The 17,329-nt window shown below is 38.7% G+C and overlaps 1 protein-coding gene across 2 annotated transcripts in view; it reads right to left on the bottom strand.

Moving 5' to 3' along the window:
* LOC121730977 (cAMP-specific 3',5'-cyclic phosphodiesterase) overlaps positions 1-17,329 on the bottom strand; it is a 474,096-nt gene that overhangs the window by 360,898 nt on the left and 95,869 nt on the right. The window contains exon 1 of one of the 2 annotated variants that reach the window (XM_042120240.1): positions 513-635. The exons of the other annotated variant lie outside the window; for it this stretch is intronic. The gene's annotated coding sequence lies outside the window, so the exon portion shown is untranslated. Of the gene's footprint in view, positions 1-512; positions 636-17,329 lie in introns of those variants that run through there. 2 annotated transcript variants of the gene reach the window in all.

The raw sequence follows: 17,329 nt of genomic DNA, 5'->3' as shown, positions 1-17,329 counted from the left end.
CAACCGGTGAATAGCGAATTACCAGTTATTTTGTAGCGGTTTATCTGTTCGAGTGTATGCCGTGTTGATCCTCCGATAGACCTTGTTTGCCAGACTACTGCAGATTACTTAGATAACTTACTCCAACTTTACCACCTTCGAAGCGAAGTGCAACGAGTGCATTCGCCAGTTTTTTTTTGTCGTTTTTATCGACGTACGACTGCTGGATATAAAAAACAGGTTTTCGTACTTATCGATAAAAGTAAATTGTTTATAAATAGCGTTTAATCCAAGGTCGATAGCTTGAACGTACGTAAACAAGAAATTTTAATCCTCGTCACTAGCAACATTTTAATAATAAACATTCTCATATACGAAAACAATACACACGTTAACACGCCACTTCCTGATTTAAAACTGAACGTAAACACACGCAGCCACCGTAATTACCGTAAAATGCCGATAAAAAACGCACAAAAAACGTATGTCACAGCTTCAAGGTTTCGGAATTTTACACATACACTGTACACTACCTTATTCGAAATAATAAAACCACTCGGCTATTTTATTCCGTTATCGTGTGTAACATCGCAAGTGCGGCGTCGCACCGCGCGCGGGGCAGCGCGCGCTCAGTCGCGGTTACGGGAGGACTGTCAGCCTCGCAGCGCAGACCGCTCGTCCGCGTCGGTGTGGCTGCCGCGCGGCGAGCGGCGCTGATCATGCGAGCGAAGCGCCGACCTGAATCATCCCCCGTCCGTTATAAACAGACGTTCCCGGTGCCATTATTTTGACGTTATGACCTATCACACGCGCTTATAACTTATTACGGCTGCGGTATGTACGCCCCCGCGGATGCCAGTTCGCGTAGTAGCTCGAATCGACTACGTTTATCGCGCTGATAAAATTATGTGCATATTTTAGTTGGCGGATAACGTGCAACAATGAATGCTTTATAAGCAACTATGTATATGTAAAGTTTGATAAGTTATACCATGTTGATACTGTAGTAACTAGTAGTACGTCTTACGTAGTAACTCTAGTAAGTTATTATTAGTAACTCCATAAGTAGTTGTAAAACTTTACTATTACTTAACTACAAGTACGTAGGAGAGCCATTTGGCCGTGGGAGAGCCATGCTTCGGCACGAATGGGCCGGCTCGACCGAAGAAATACCACGGCCTCACAGAAAATCGGCTTGAAACAGCGCTTGCGCTGTGTTTCGCCGAGTGAGTGAGTTTACCGGAGGCCCAATCCCCTACCCCCCTAGAAACGCCGCGGTTGAAAAACAATTTGTTACCCCAGGAGGGTACCAACTGCGTTGGAGAATCCCTCTCTGGACGTCCAGGCTCAGGAACTCCTGGAACTGAACGTGGACGTCCAGGCCGCCCCTCGTATTCTGGGGAGGGCAAAACTGCGCTCCAATCTGCTCGGGGCAAGAGCAAACACACAAAGGCACCCCCCTCGATATTAAACATGGACTTTTGTAATATCAGGGGATGACAATCCAACCTTAATGCTGTCCATTACCACCTTGAGACGACAAAGCCGGCTTTGCTCTTTTTAACCGAGACGCAGATATCATCTCCGAGTGACACATCATACCTTTCCCACCCAGGGTATTACCTCGAGCACTCCTTTCTACCCAAAGCTGGAGTGTGTGTGTATATCAGAGATGATATCAGCTCTCGCCGCCTTAGCAATCTTGAGGTCATGGACCTATCAAACTTATGGCTCCGCATAGATTGCGACGACCACCCTCGCGTCTATGCGTGCCTATATAGGTCCCATAGTGGTGACCCCGAGACGGACCGACTCTTGGAGCTGCTGCAAGCTGCTTCAGATTTTGTGTAGCAGCAGATCCCATCCGCAGAGATCACGCCGACTGGCTCAATTCCAGTAAAACTGATCATGCGGGGAGATCTGTCTGCAACTTTGCCCTTGCGAACGACTTAACACAACCTGTTACTACGCCTACGCGAATCCTAGATGTGGATGGTCAGAATCCTTCCTTATTGGACCTCCTACTGACTTCAAATCCTGACGGCTACCAAATATCCGTAACCGCACCACTTGGTTCATCGGATCATTACCTTGTAAGGAGTTCTGTGCCACTTACGACGGTGTTAAGACAGCGCGCTGTTAAATACCGTCGTGTGTGGCACTGCAAGTCAACAGACTGGGATGGGATGCGGTCGTTTTTTGCATCCTATCCTTGGGGGCACGTGTGCTTCTCGCCGGATGATCCCGACAACACTGCCAACTCTGTTGCCGATGTGGTGATGCGGGGGATGGAACTTTTCATTCCGACCTCTGTAGTGCCAACTGGCGGCAGATTTCGTCCCTGGTTTGGTTCATAATTCCAATATGCTCGGGATTTAAATACCAGCACATATAAAAAGGAGTACAACCTTGCCTCTAGGTCCCTCAAGAAAGAGATTACTTGGGCAAAGCAACAGCACGTCAATAGAATTGGCAAGAGACTTAAGTGCCTCCCCTCGGGAACCCGTGCATTCTGGTCTCTGGCTAAAGCTATTGAAGGAAATTTCTGCAAGCCAACCCTACCATCCCTACACGTAGGAAATGGATCATTGGCCCAAACGTAAAGGACAAAGCCGATCTTCTGGGCAAGCTCTTTGCGTCAAACTCGACCCTGGATAATGGGTGGCAGAAACCGCCGACCATACCGCGATGCACGAGCATCATGTCGGATATTCGGTTTCATCAGCGCTCAGTGCGAAAAGCCCTCTGTTCCTTTGATATCCAAAAGTCGAGTGGGTCTGACGGAATCCCGCCTATTGTGTTGAAAAAGTGTGCTCCAGAGTTGGCTCCGGTCTTGACGCGTCTTTTTCGGCTCTCCTATTCCAATGGCATCGTCCCGGCTTCCTGGAAGACAGCCTTGGTGCACCCGATCCCCAAAAAAGGTGACCGCTCAAATCCTTCCAACTACAGACCAATCGCTATAACCTCTCTCTTCTCGAAGATAATGGAATCCATTATCAATAGCCAGCTTCTTCGATACTTGGACGGCCAGGGATTGCTAAGCGACAAACAATACGGGTTCCGTAAGGGCCGCTCGGCTGGTGATCTCTTGGCATACCTGACTCATCGTTGGGCTCAGGCAATTGAGTCGAAGGGAGAGGCATTGGCTGTTAGTTTGGACATTGCGAAGGCCTTTGATCGGGTTTGGCATAAAGCGCTGCTATCAATGCTTCCATCATACGAGCTGCCCGAGGAATTATGTAAGTGGGTCACTAGTTTCTTAGCAGACAGAAGCATAAAAGTCGTAGTTGACGGTGAATGCTCGGAAACTCAGTCTGTTAATGCTGGTGTCCCTCAGGGCTGTGTGCTATCGCCTACTCTATTCATACTGCATATCAATGACATGTTACAAACCAACGGCATTCATTGCTATGCGGATGATAGTACAGGTGATGCTGTATATATCGGCTCCCCTAATATTTCTCGGCAAAATGTCACTGAGAGTCGAAATGAACTTGTGTCTAAGGTGGAGAATTCATTGGAGAAGGTATCTGAATGGGGTAGACGTAACTTAGTCCAATTCAACCCCACCAAGACACAAGTCTGCGCGTTCACCACTAAAAAGTCACCAATGGTCGTTTATCCTCGTTTCGAGGGCACATCTTTAACCATCTCCCCTAGCATTGAGATACTTGGCGTCAACATATCGAGCGAAGTCCAGTTCCGATATCATCTTGAGGGTAAGGCCAAATTAGCCTCGAAGAAGCTTGGTGTACTTAACAGAGCGAGACAGTACTTCAGTCCGGACCAACGCCTACAACTCTACAAGGCGCAGGTTCGGCTATGGAATATTGTTCTCATCTCTGGGCAGGGGCGCCAAAATACCAACTGCTCCCTCTGGATCGTATCCAACGAAGGGCTGCTCGAATTGTTGACTGCCATAGTGTTTCAAACAGCTTGGACCCCTTGGAATTACGCCGAGATGTAGCTTCACTCTGCATCCTCTATCGGTTGTATCACGGGGAGTGCTCTGAGGAATTGTTCGGAATCATACCACCTGCAACTTTTCGCTATCGTCCCACGCGAAAAACATACCATACTCATCAAGGTCATCAAGGTGATGACCTTGATGAGTGGCAGTCTTCCACAGTGCGTTTATCGCGTAGCTTTCTGCCGCGCACTGTAAAACTCTGGAATGAACTGTCACCAGCAGTATTTCCAGACCGATACGACCTGCAAACCTTCAAGAAAAGAGCGTATTCCCCCTTAAAAGGCCGACAACGCACCTGCAGCTCATCTGATGTTGCGAGCGTCCATGGGCGACGGTAGTTGCTTACCATCAGGTGACCCGTTTGCTCGTTTGCTTATTTAATAAATAAAAAAAAAACGACTTCACATTACACATATCAGATTATAATTTTTTGTCTGCCATTCTATGAATGGAGGTCAAACACAAGTCAAATACAAACACTTTATTAACCCTCAAGTAACATCGTGGGTAATTTTTTACCCCACTCGCATAAAAACTGCTATAATATTTTTTCTATTGAAAGTACATTAATTAATTCCTTTTAAGTATTCTCAGTATAGCGCACATTTTAATTAAAGGGTAGTGGACTCGTAGTAGACTAAAAGTCATCCGTTTGAAATGTGTAGACCTATGGAGTAAGTTTTTACCCCACGGTGTTCAACACGTATATAGTTTTGCAACATTTTTGTTGCCGAAAAGTAGTTGACATTTTTTTTTGTTTATTTTATTAAGTACAAGATTTATGATTGAATTTTTATTAGTTATCCAACAATATCCAATTCAAAAATATTTAAGAAAGTCAAGCTATACCGTTCTTACTGTTATAATTAAGAATTTTGTAGAAGAAAATACTTTTTTCCATAATTAGAAAAACAAAGATATTTTCTTAAACAAATGTTGATTTTTGCTTATTAATAGATTTATAATATGCTTTTTTATATTTATCTATAGATTTATAATATGCTAATATATAAATTGATCATAAATATATTGGTTTTTTAACCATTAAGTATATCATTTTTTATGTGGGGCACAGAAATGGATATAGTTAGAATTGCCATGTGTATGTACTTCGCGTGCCATCGCGTTCTCAAACTTAGAATCCTTCAGAAAAACGTAAAATCACTATATGTTTCCATATAAATTTTAAGGAGTCCTGTCCTATGGATTGCATCATCAGAACATCACTTTTGTGATCATGTTACTAAATTCGGGCTACATCTCATACAACAACAAAATAATTTTGGAAATCGGTCTACATCGGAAGTCGGTTAAAAAGTAGCCTAAGTTATGCCTTACTACATCAGCTATGTGCCAAAAAAAGTCCCGTCAAAATCGCTCCAGCCATTTCAGAGACTAGCCGGAACAAACTGACAGACAGACAGACAGACAGACATACAGACAAAAATTGTAAAAAATGTTGTTTTAGTGTATGTACCCTATATACATTCATATGCATCTAGTAAAAAACGGTTCTTTCAATACTACAAACAGACACTCCAATTTTATTTATATGTATATAGATGTATAGATGTATTTATGTTCCTGTTTAGTGATTTAGTTTAGAATAATATAATATATTACTAGCTGTCCTGGCAAGCACGTATCTTTAGATTTATCATTCCTCTGTATATTAACTCGAATAATAATCGATTAAAAAATCGATATACCTATTAAAGTGGCCAAAGAGACGGGGCGCGGCGATGACTTCGAATCGATTCCGCGCGTACGGGTATTCCCATCACTAAAGCGCTCTTGTGACGTCACAGTAGGTATGAAAAAAGTGACACGCTCGTGTTCATACAAATTGGAGCGACATGGCGGTTCTAACTAGATCCATGTTCTGTGATGTGGGGTAAAATTTTACCCCACGGTGTTAGTTTTGTAACAAAAATCACGATATTACTTGAGGGTTTAAAAAACTCAGTGTTTAACCAAAGAGTTAAGAGTATCTAAACGATAATATTATCTCTTAAATGAGCAATAAAAGACAAATATGCCTCTCTAGCGTTCATATTCGACAGTATTTGTCCATCATGATTGGCCAGCTTAGAGAGGCCTCATGTCTTACATTTCCCCCATAATGTAGCCGAGATGTGTGACTAAAGATCGCTATTCAGCATGTTTTATATGCATTAAGAACGAAGCCAGACGCAGCCGTGTTCTCGTTGTATATGAAAACACATTTTAATATCAAATACCTTACTTTTTACAATCTTTATTGTTGAGGTTCTTTGACTTTTTATTATTTTAAAGGTGTTAAGTAAATATATTATAATACTAGACAAAACGAAAATGATGTGCAAGGAGATAATATTATGCGGCTACCAAACAGATAAATAATAAGTTTAGAAAGAAAAACATGGAAACGGCAAATCGAAGCACAAAACTTCATAAAAATATTATTATAGCAAAGTTCTTCCGACTTTCGGCACTTAAAAACATACCACTAATGTTCATTAAAAAAAAAGTATGGAGCATAAAAGCATATAATGTTATGCAGTTACGCACTGAGTAATTGCCCTAGATCAAGGTTTCTCAAAGTGGGGCTGGCGAACCCCTATGGGTTCGCCATTCGATGGCAGGGGGTTCGCGACAAGATCAGGCATAGGCATGCGCGGCACTCTTTTGGCACTTCATGTGTTTTCATTAGTTAGTCAGGGGTTCGCTGTTACCTGGAAATTGTAACAGGGGTTCGTGGATCCGAAAGTTTGAGAAACCCTGCCCTAGATAAAGGAAAAGGAAATGTTTTACGTAATTTATGGATGACCCCTAATATGTCATTAAAAACTGTTCTGTAATAAATCTTCAAGGATTATCTCGGTAAAGCAAGGACGACGGAAAGGCAATCATTTTTATCGGTATTCCGTCAAAGGTTTAATAGTTCAAATAGATTTGCTGAGGAAGCTTTGCTTCTGCTATCAATCGGCTATTATCATTTTCCATACCTTTTGATATTATAATATTACTAGATGACGCCCGTAACTCCGTTGCGCCAAAACCCGTGCGGAAACCGTACATTTTTCCGAGATAAAAAGCACCCTAACGTCCCCGTAGAGCTAAAATTCTCCAGATAGCTTTTTCATCATTTTGAGATATGAGCGTTTAAAGTTTTAAAATATTCAAAAAATTCCTGCAGATTTCTGTTGAGAGATATAAACTTTTTCTTTTTGCTATTGCTTGGATGGTATACCAAAGTTACTTAAACAATAATTTTTAATGAATTTAAATGTATTTTTATAATAAATATTCAATAAAAACTACTTTAGCTACTTTTCGCCCTTAACGTTTCTCTCAAAAGTGTAATTTTATTGCTTGTTAAGTGCATTTAGTTAGTTTTCGCATAAAATCTGAAGAAATAAAAAGGGTTATAAGTATGCTTAGTTAATTTTCAACTAAATAAAAATTAATAATGCTCACTTAGTGAAAAGTTGGAATTTTAATTTTAACTAAAAACAAAATTTTAATCATTAATCCTTATAATTCAAAGCAAGAAAACGTAACAATTTTTTTTTCTATCATTCATAAGTGGACGAGTAGTAGGTACCATGCCAACCCACTAAAAACATTTGCCATCAGCCGTATAACGGATAGTGTCCTGAAACTATCTAACACAAGAAGCCCACCTCGATTGGCTGGTCTACCACATAAGGGATAGGATTTCCAACAAAATAAGGGAACTTAGGCCAACTGAAGCATTTTCATCGGCACCGGGACTGCTGAGAAGGTTCCCATATACACCCAAAACCCCTTTAGACAAAGTCTTAGAACTTTTTAAAACCACATCTCTGCTCTTTTGTTCTACCGAAATCTGTATCCTGAGCCGAATGGAGGGTGGATCTTCCTCCCTGTTCCGCTCTGCGGCCCTTTTCTGTGAAATTACGAATTCACAGCTGATGTCATGGCGCTGCATCGCACACCACAATAAAATAATTAAAAAAAAAAATAGTTTTATTTCTGAATAGATTTTAAGAAAATACTTTCTTATAATCTATAATATAATCAAATACCTAGTTTTATACTATTAGTATGGAGTTCTAAGTTTCTAGAAATACCTCGAAGTAAGTTTATGCAATCTATGCCGTTAGCATTGTTATTTATAAACTAATTAATTATACATTCTAGAATCATTTTTTTTATATTCATGTCCTTATTATATCAATAAATAATAATTAATTGCTCATGGTAATGTTTGTTTAGGTATGTTATGTAATACATAAAATTAAAATATAAAAAACGTAATATAGATATTCACACGTCGGGGTAATGAATCAGCAGAATGTCTAGCCATATAATTTTACAGGCTTTTTATGATTTCGTAGGCATAAAGATAGCGAGTTTTATCGTACCGTCTACATATTTTTACACTTTTTTTTTTTTCAATATTTTCAAGCCGCTATTATGTTAGGATATTCTAGAAAGTGGTTCATAAAAAGTCTGCTGCTTTTCATCATATAAAAGCAGTTCGCGTTTCCCAATATAGCATTCGCAGTCAGAAGGTTCATCGTTATCTTAAAGTTAAGACGCTACCCCTAAGGAGATGCCAAATTTACCGTTTTTAGGTTGGGTTGCACCAACTAACTTTAACTATAATTGTAACTTCAACTTTAACTACAATGCAAAATGTCAAATCTTTGGTTAAAGTTAAAAATGGACGCCATCAAGACGCCTTATTATTTAACCATAACCATAGAGCACGACAAGGTTTTAAATGCACGTGGCGAAAGAAGGAACTAACGCTATCATCATACAAAAACGCCATTTTTGATAGTTCTCCTTTACCAGCAGCGCACCGCCCACGTGCATTTATAACCTTGTTGGACCAGCGGCTGTCATCTGTCAATTTCTCCGGTCAAAGTTAAGGTTAAAGTTAAAGTTAAATTTGCCTTAACTACAACCATAACTTTAACATTAACCACGACTCTGGTGCAACCCACGTGGCTCTCCCACGTTCATACGTGGGAGAGCCATGCTTCGGCATGAATGGGCCGGCTCGACCGGAGAAATACCACGTTCTCAAAGAAAACCGGCGTGAAACAGCGCTTGCGCTGTGTTTCGCCGAGTGAGTGAGTTTACCGGAGGCCCAATCCCGTACCCTATTCCCTTCCCTACCCTCCCCTATTCCCTCTTAAAAGGCCGGCAACGCAGTTGCAGCTCTTCTGATGCTGCGAGTGTCCATGGGCGACGGAAGTTGCTTTCCATCAACCCAACCTTAGAGTCTTATTAACTCATAATTCGAAAGCTACAAAATTATAATAAAAACTAGCTGTCCCGGTGAACTTCGTGTCACTTTAAAACCTTCCCTGGACTTCTACGAATATTTTAAAACTAAAATCAGCCCAATCCGTTCAGCCGTTTTCGAGTTTTAGCGCGACTAACACATTTGAAAATCCATTTTTATATATAACTAGCTGTCCCGGTGAACTTCGTGTCACTTTAAAACCTTCCCTGGACTTCTACGAAGATTTTAAGACCAAAATCAGCCCAATCCGTTCAGCCGTTTTCGAGTTTTAGCGCGACTAACACATTTGAAAATCCATTTTTATATATAAGATAAGACTAGCTGTCCCAAATTCTAGCTGTAAATTCAAGCATACATTCAGTATCTCCCTAGTATTTGCAAATTACGTTTATTTGAAAGTTGAAACACACCCGAATAGATGGACAATTTCATTAACTACAATATTTGCTGTTTGAATTTTTAGGTCAATTTTGAACTAAGATAAGTAAAAAAATAGGATTTTGGTGCGATCTCGGCAACGCGGCAAATATATGGTCAAGGTCGTTTGCTCAGGGGATGGCATAGAATACATATTAGTACAAGGTAACAGTATAAAAATATGTAATAACTGTAGACTTGTTGGTGGTCACAAGTCACAACACACAACACAGCTGTCAATAACACTCTCGAGTCTAGGCTCACTAGAAGTGCAGTGAAGATGTGGGGTGGAAAATACAATAAACAAAACTTTTAAATAGCACCAACAAGCAATATTCTCAGTATTACTTGCTAATGATATTCAACACATCTGCTAAAAAATACATGTCAAAATAAAACGTTTGGCGGATAAAATCCATTCCGAAAATACGCCCAAAGCAAACACTAGCTACTGATTCAAAGAAATCCGATGTGTATTTTACGACCTCCTCCGTGCGTTTTATGACATTTGTTCTTTCAAACACCTTAGATTTAATCACGGCTTGTATATTTATGTAGGCCGTAGATCTGTCTGTCTGTCTGTCATGACGTCAAGGCCGGTCTGTTGCAATGCCAGCAAAAACTGGGATATTTGCTCGATAGCAAAAACTTATTGCCTTACCTAATATGTTAAGACATTTGAGTTGAGTAAGCAATTAGATAAGTAGATTGTAAATATATTGCTTATTTTGCTGTCGAAGGCAATATGAATATTCATATTATAGATTAGCTGTTGCCCGCGACATCATCCGCGCGAACACAGTATAACAACGAATACTAAAAAAATATAATACAGTGATATCCAAAAAATCTCCACAGCCGAACCACAGCTCCTCCTTTTTGGAAGTCGGTTAAAAATCAAGAGTTATATTATTTTCTTGAACGTAATCAACTTTTATCAAAAACTTTCTTACTTGAAAAAGAAGTCCATGATATTTCATAAAAAAATAATATTATCATTTTCATAAGGGGTAAAGTTGACACCATATTAAATTTTATTTTAATACTCGACTTATAATTCACCCATGAAAGTTTTAATACTCCAAAGAACATCCTGTGCAGTGTACTATCTTCCTAATTCCCTCAATATGTCTAGTGTGTCTACCATTTTATTCTTATTTTATTTATTTCTAATTCTACCATAATACTCTTGGTAAAACACCCCACATTAACTTTCTAATTCTACCATCTATACAACAAAAAGAAGTTGAAACCGATTCATTTTTGACGACAATTAAAATAACTGCATTTGTTATTGTGTCTAGCTTGAGGCGAACGCTTTTAAACACAAAAGGTGTTTCTACACTTTAAAGTGTTTTTCTTCGGGCATTATTTCAGCCTTTGTACAAAATACAGAACAATATCGTCGTACAAAAACTCGGATCGTTTGCTAAAACGTTACCTTGTAATTGACGATGACGTACACGTTATCTTATTCCATAAAAACAAACGGATTGAGTTGCATTTTACATACATACTAATATTATTAAAGCTGAAGTCTAGCCAAAAAATAAAAAAATAACTCAGTCGCTAACTAGCTGCAGTCTACGACTAACGTAGTTTTTCCATCCCAGCTAATCTGCTACTTCTAGCCCCTTATGAATAAGCCAATATAACCTAACATGGCGATGGTAATGAGATTGTGAGTCTAATCATTCGTTAACGAGCGGTTATTATCCGATTTGTGTCGGTCCAACCGGTCCACTGTTGGCTGTGAAACGCAACATACAGGTTTGAATTTTGAACCTTATGGCATGGTAATAAAATCGGAAAAACTGCTTCATTATCTGACTCTATGCATGTATGACGTATGTAATAATATTATGTATTTGATTATACGTAATATAATAAATATTATGCATTATTACCAAAATACCGATAACGTTGTATTAAAGCTTCCTTATAAAATTATACACCGTACGTTAATATAGATTCAGTGATTTAGCTTCAAAAGATTACAGACGGACAGATGGATAAAATATACAGTGTGTTTGTGTAAACACCGTTATCCTCGAAACCATCAAATGAGCCCGTCAAAATGAACAACTTTTTCTATAAGAATTGAGAACAATGCCGTCTTCATACCCATACGGATGCCCGGATCGGCAATTTGTATGGGTATGAAGACAGATTTTTTTGAGTTCCCAGCATTGTTCTCATAGAAAAAGTTGTTCATGTTGACGGGCTCATTTGATGGATTCAAGGATAACGCTGTTCACACTAACATCTTGTATAGGATTATAAAAAATTGGGAGCAAAATATAAAAGTTATTTTCTGTTTAAGTGAAAGTAAAGATAAAGTTTGCCGTGACCTAGACATTTTACAAAGTACAAATAATTATCATTAATACTTCACTTCCCTGTATGTATCGAACTTTAATTGAGTAGTATTGCTGTTTACAATAATCGTATAGGTTATTGAATACAATTACCCCTTACTATACTCTACATCAAGATATTATAAAGTCTATTTGTCTGGCTTATTGAAAAAGCTGCATTACTGAAAAAGACAAGCGAACCAGCAGGCTTTGAAAAGTAAAATGTAGCGTAAATAATTATTATCTTAATTGATAAAAAAGTAATACGAAATTTTGATTTTTTAAAGTGACATACTTTCAGAAACGCATAGGTAAAGAATTTTGCTGCAAAATAATATTTGTGTTTCAGTTCGCTAATACTATATCAATAGAGCTCAGTCTTATAACATAATATTGCTTTCGCTAGATTCGACAAGGAAGATAAATATCAAAAATGTATGGGAAATGAACAATATCCTACTATCCTACTACTAATATTATAAAGGCGAAAGTTTGGATGTATATGGATGTTTGTTACTCTTTCACGCAAAAACTACTAAACGGATTTTAATGAAACTTTACAGTGATAATATAGCCACGGAGCTAATAGTATTAGCTCCGTGGATATAGCTCATACAATATACATCAGAATAACACATAGGCTACAATTTTAACCGACTTTCAAAATGGAGGAGGTGTTATGTTCGTTTTTTTATGTTCAACGATGACTCCCCGTTTGTGAACAGATTTTCAAAATTTTTCTTTTGGTGTACAGGTTATACTAATTTAGTACCATATTCATAAGTCATAACAGTGGTGACCTGATGAAGGGATCCATAAGAAATCGAGGGAATTATATGGAAACATGAGGTGACTTCGATTTCGTGAGCAGTATTCTAAGCATATTATGCTACCAACAAGTAAGATTTTGCACCAAAGTATACCATGGTTCGGAAGGTACTAAGAGAACTCCTGACTCTTTATACATAGATTTTTTTTTTTATGAAAGAAGGGGGCAAACGAGCAAACGGGTCATCTGATGGAAAGCAACATCCGTCGCCCATGGACACTCGCAGCAGAGCAGAGCTGCAGGTGCGTTGCCGGCCTTTTAAGAGGTAATAGGGGAGGGTAGGGATGGGAAGGGAAAGGAATAGGGAAGGATAGGAAAGGGAATTGGGCCTCCGGTAAACTCACTCACTCAGCGAAACACAGCGCAAGCGCTGTTTCACGCCGGTTTTCTGTGAGAACGTGGTATTTCTCCGGTCGAGCCGGCCCATTCGTGCCGAAGCATGGCTCTCCCACGTAATCTCCCAGATACAAGTTTGGGGTACTATGCAATTTACATTCGTCATCATCATCGTCGTCACTACCATAAACCATTATAAAACCATGTATCGTCCCGTTTTGACCCTATTCTTGGTACTTTTAATAGTATTTTATTATAATATAATATTATCACTTAAACCGCGGATAACATCGCGAGGCACAGCTAGTAATATTATAATGAAATCATGACAATCGTGTGACGTACTTATTATACTTTATGGGTGGTCTCAATTAGATCATTGTAAAATTGATCCATTTTAATACCATTAGCTAAGTGGATGGTACTGACTGCTGTATTTCGAAATCGCACAGCTAGCGTGCCGATTACCCTCGTTATGTATCCCAGCTTTGTCTGCAATTTCCTTGATATTGCTAGCGTACTTCGATGTTCGTTCTATTTTCCGACAGGAATTCTAGTGTTGCCCTATTCTTTCACATTTAAGATTAGGTTTTGAAAACTAAAGATTGTAATCTGCAAGGATGCAAGAATTTGGACTAAAACATAACATAACAATATGTAATTGTAAATCCTTCCTGTTAACAAATATAGAAAACCTTAAACATAATAAAATTAAAAAAAATGTCCCTTTCCTTCTGAACTATAGAGGTCCCATAATAGGAGCCGCAAAAAAATAAGTCTGCAAAGATGATAAAAAGAAATTAATGTTTCACTCAGATACTAAAATGTCTTAAGGTACTAGAGTAAAATAACTTGGTGCTTATCTTATACTTATTTTACTTTATTTATTTATTTATTGTAAGTTTACACACACAGTTCTTTTTAGGAGGTCTGCAATAAAATATCTAAACAAGCCCTTACCTATTTTACTGTATCATATTTATTTATTACCTGTTCATATTCCATACAAAAGAACCTTACCAAAGCCAAAATTTGGTGGTTGGTTGGTGGTATTAGTACTTGGTACTAAACTTTTTGGTAAGGTAATAATAATAATAATAATACTCCCCACACCGACGGTGGCAGGTTTCATTGAAACCAGACCAGGTACGCAGGAGTAATTTTATAGTGCCCAAGTGTGTGCGCAGTACACAAGAGCACTCTCTATTCCTTTACTCTCATAACCCAGTGGGACGGAAGACCAACACGACTGGCGAGAGATCAGGCGCAGGACCGACTTTTTACATGCCCATCCGACGCATGGATCAGACAATCAGGTGATCAGCCTGCATTATCCTAACCAAACTTGGAAATAACATGTTTCCAACGTGGTATTCGAACCCACGACCTCCGGAGTCGAGAGCGAGACTCTAACCACTAGACCACGGAGGCGTTAAGGTGGTAAGGTACCTACAAAACAAATAAGGTTACCGCATTTTGCAGTCAGTGTCGGACTGCAAGATACGGTCCGTCTATGGCCGGCCTTACAATGTCAAAAATGGTGGTAATAATATGTTTTGGGCGTTCGAACATTATTTCTTTACCATCTCCTTTGGTATTGAAGATCATCAAGTATTAAACATGCTCATACCCTCGTATTGTACACTGAGAGCTGAGAGCTTATCGAGCAAGGCTCAATCCTCCTTTAGACACTTCCATTGCTCCGTAATCCGTTGTTTAGAAGAAGACGTGTCAAAAATCTTCTATTATACGATACAGTATAAAAGAGTTTTGAGATGTATGTTGATTTGTATGTATGTTACTTTTCACCGAACATTATATTATACCAATTACCATTACAAATTTAGTTGTGAAAAATATTTAGGCCAGTCGCAGATTTTTTTATAAAAAAATACGTTTTTCATATACTTACACTTTGCATATAAGTTCAGCTGTAACATCTCCTTACTTACCTGAAAAAAAAACATTTTTAATTTTATTAATAGAATTCTATGTAGGTGCTGTTTCGAAGACAAACAAAAGTGATTTTAGGTATTTTAACAAATATGGGAAAATACGAAAATGCCTAGTTCCATTCGCGGTCATCATAACGAATGCGTACTGACACCTCATTCATCAAAGTCAGTAGGTACCTAGTTTAGGCGTTTCAGTGGGACTTAGTTAACTTATAACATATTTTGCAGTTTTGCATCAACGCATGTCAAAACTAAATGACAATATCAACCAAGTGCCACCAAACACCGGCCGGCCCACTCGTGCCGAAGCATGGCTCTCCCACGTATCATGTTAAATGATCAATAAAAAAATTTAACAGCTTTTCATAAATCATGACTAAAGTGCCAAGGCTAATAGCATTTAACTTGTGGCCTCTGGTTGTGAGATAGGATGAAGCTCATGTAATAAAGCACTTTCATGCCAATAAAACATTTACTACTCCTATCTGGCTTTTAATTTGGGCCAGCTGTAATAAAGTTAATCCGTTGAATTGATCAAATAAAGCAATAATTGGACTACCCAAAAGCTACGTAGGTCAACTACGTATGCATATATTTTGCACTTGACGATGAGTTCAATTGTTTGTAAATTATTTTCATTTTGATAAGGTTGCAAACAAATTAGTATAATATATAAGTAAGTCATTTGTTATGCTTCTGCATTACATACCTACCTCATAAACATTAAAATTAGATATTTGTATAATTTCAGGTTTAATATGTGACATGTTAAGGAAAAGGGATATTATAATTAGTAATAATTAATTACATGCAATAAAACAAGTACGTTATGAAGTGTCCAAAATCTAAATTAATTACTAATTAGAAATCAAAGCCGCTCAAGGCATGTATACAATCGCTAAACAGTGAACAGTTTTCTGTATCAAGTTATCTCCAATCACACCTATGGGCCAGGCCAGGCCCACAATTGACAATACTGTGTTGCGGCATCGCGTCGTATCGCAAAAACAACATCGCACAGAAATGCGATGCGATGTCGCAACTCGCAACGCAAAAATTTCATCGGATACGACAATGTACGATAAGCAAGGGCTCGTACACAGAACTACGATGCGATGTCGCATCGCAAATATCTGAGGCAAAAACATTCCAATATCGTAAACATTTTAAAAATTCGCAAATGTATCGCATGTGCGACGTTGTATCGCAGTTTTGTGTACGAGCCTCAAGATAAGTATTAAGAGGATACAACAGGGGCTAGAGAAATTAAAAAAAAGTACGTGTAATATCTATAGCTGTCTCCCTTACCTCAAGCCTATACCGCAGAACGCGATAGAGACAACTGCAGAAAATCCAGAAAATCAACGATTCGTTGTCCCCTGATTCCTTCTCCAAAACTTAACCGATTTAAGTACTTTTTTCATTAAAGATTAAAAAAAGGCTTGAGCTGTGTTCCTATGTTTTGCTTTTTTTTGTATAATCTAGCCAAATCTGTTTTCTGGACGTTTGAACACAGCGGAAAATCTGGCCATTTTTTTAAGTTTTTGAACGTTCATATCTTATTTAATAATTAAATTATGAAAAAAAAGAAAACATAGGGACATTGTATTAGTAGCCGTAGATATTCAGGAAAAAAATTATAACTCTACTAGGATTATCCAGGGAGAAAACAGGGGACAACGTTTGTATGGAAAAAATGGCGGTGTGGTATCCTCTTAAGTACTCTATACGATGCGCTGTCGCATCGGAAATTTCCACGATGCGTTCTGCGGCGTCGCAGATTTTTACGATGCGACGCTGCAACGCAGTTTTGTGTGCCCTCGTGTGCGTGCGCCGATTCAGGCGGACTACAAAATTGTCTACTGTATTCCTTCGCTTGTGCCATTACTGTAAGCTCCTCACAAAGTCTAACGGCGTTCTTTAAAATATATATCTCTGAATCTTTTATTACAGCGGCGGGTGACGGGTGACGGGTCGCTTTAAATTGTTACCCGGATACCCGGCTTATGTGTTATGTATGACCCAATATAAAACCTTTGGGAATTCCGAGCACATCCCTACATTAATATACTTTTTGCCATATCTTTGCTCTTTAGCTTAATATTATGCGCTTTGCGTACAAGAAAAGATTTGATACAATACAATATAATTTATTATGCTTTGCAAAATCACCTTGAAGTTCGGTAAGTCATCAAGTTTTTTAGA

The sequence above is a fragment of the Aricia agestis genome, chromosome 10, assembly GCF_905147365.1.
Source record: "Aricia agestis chromosome 10, ilAriAges1.1, whole genome shotgun sequence".
NCBI classification, from domain to species: Eukaryota; Metazoa; Arthropoda; class Insecta; order Lepidoptera; family Lycaenidae; genus Aricia; species Aricia agestis.
This window is presented reverse-complemented; position numbering and strand designations above follow the sequence as displayed.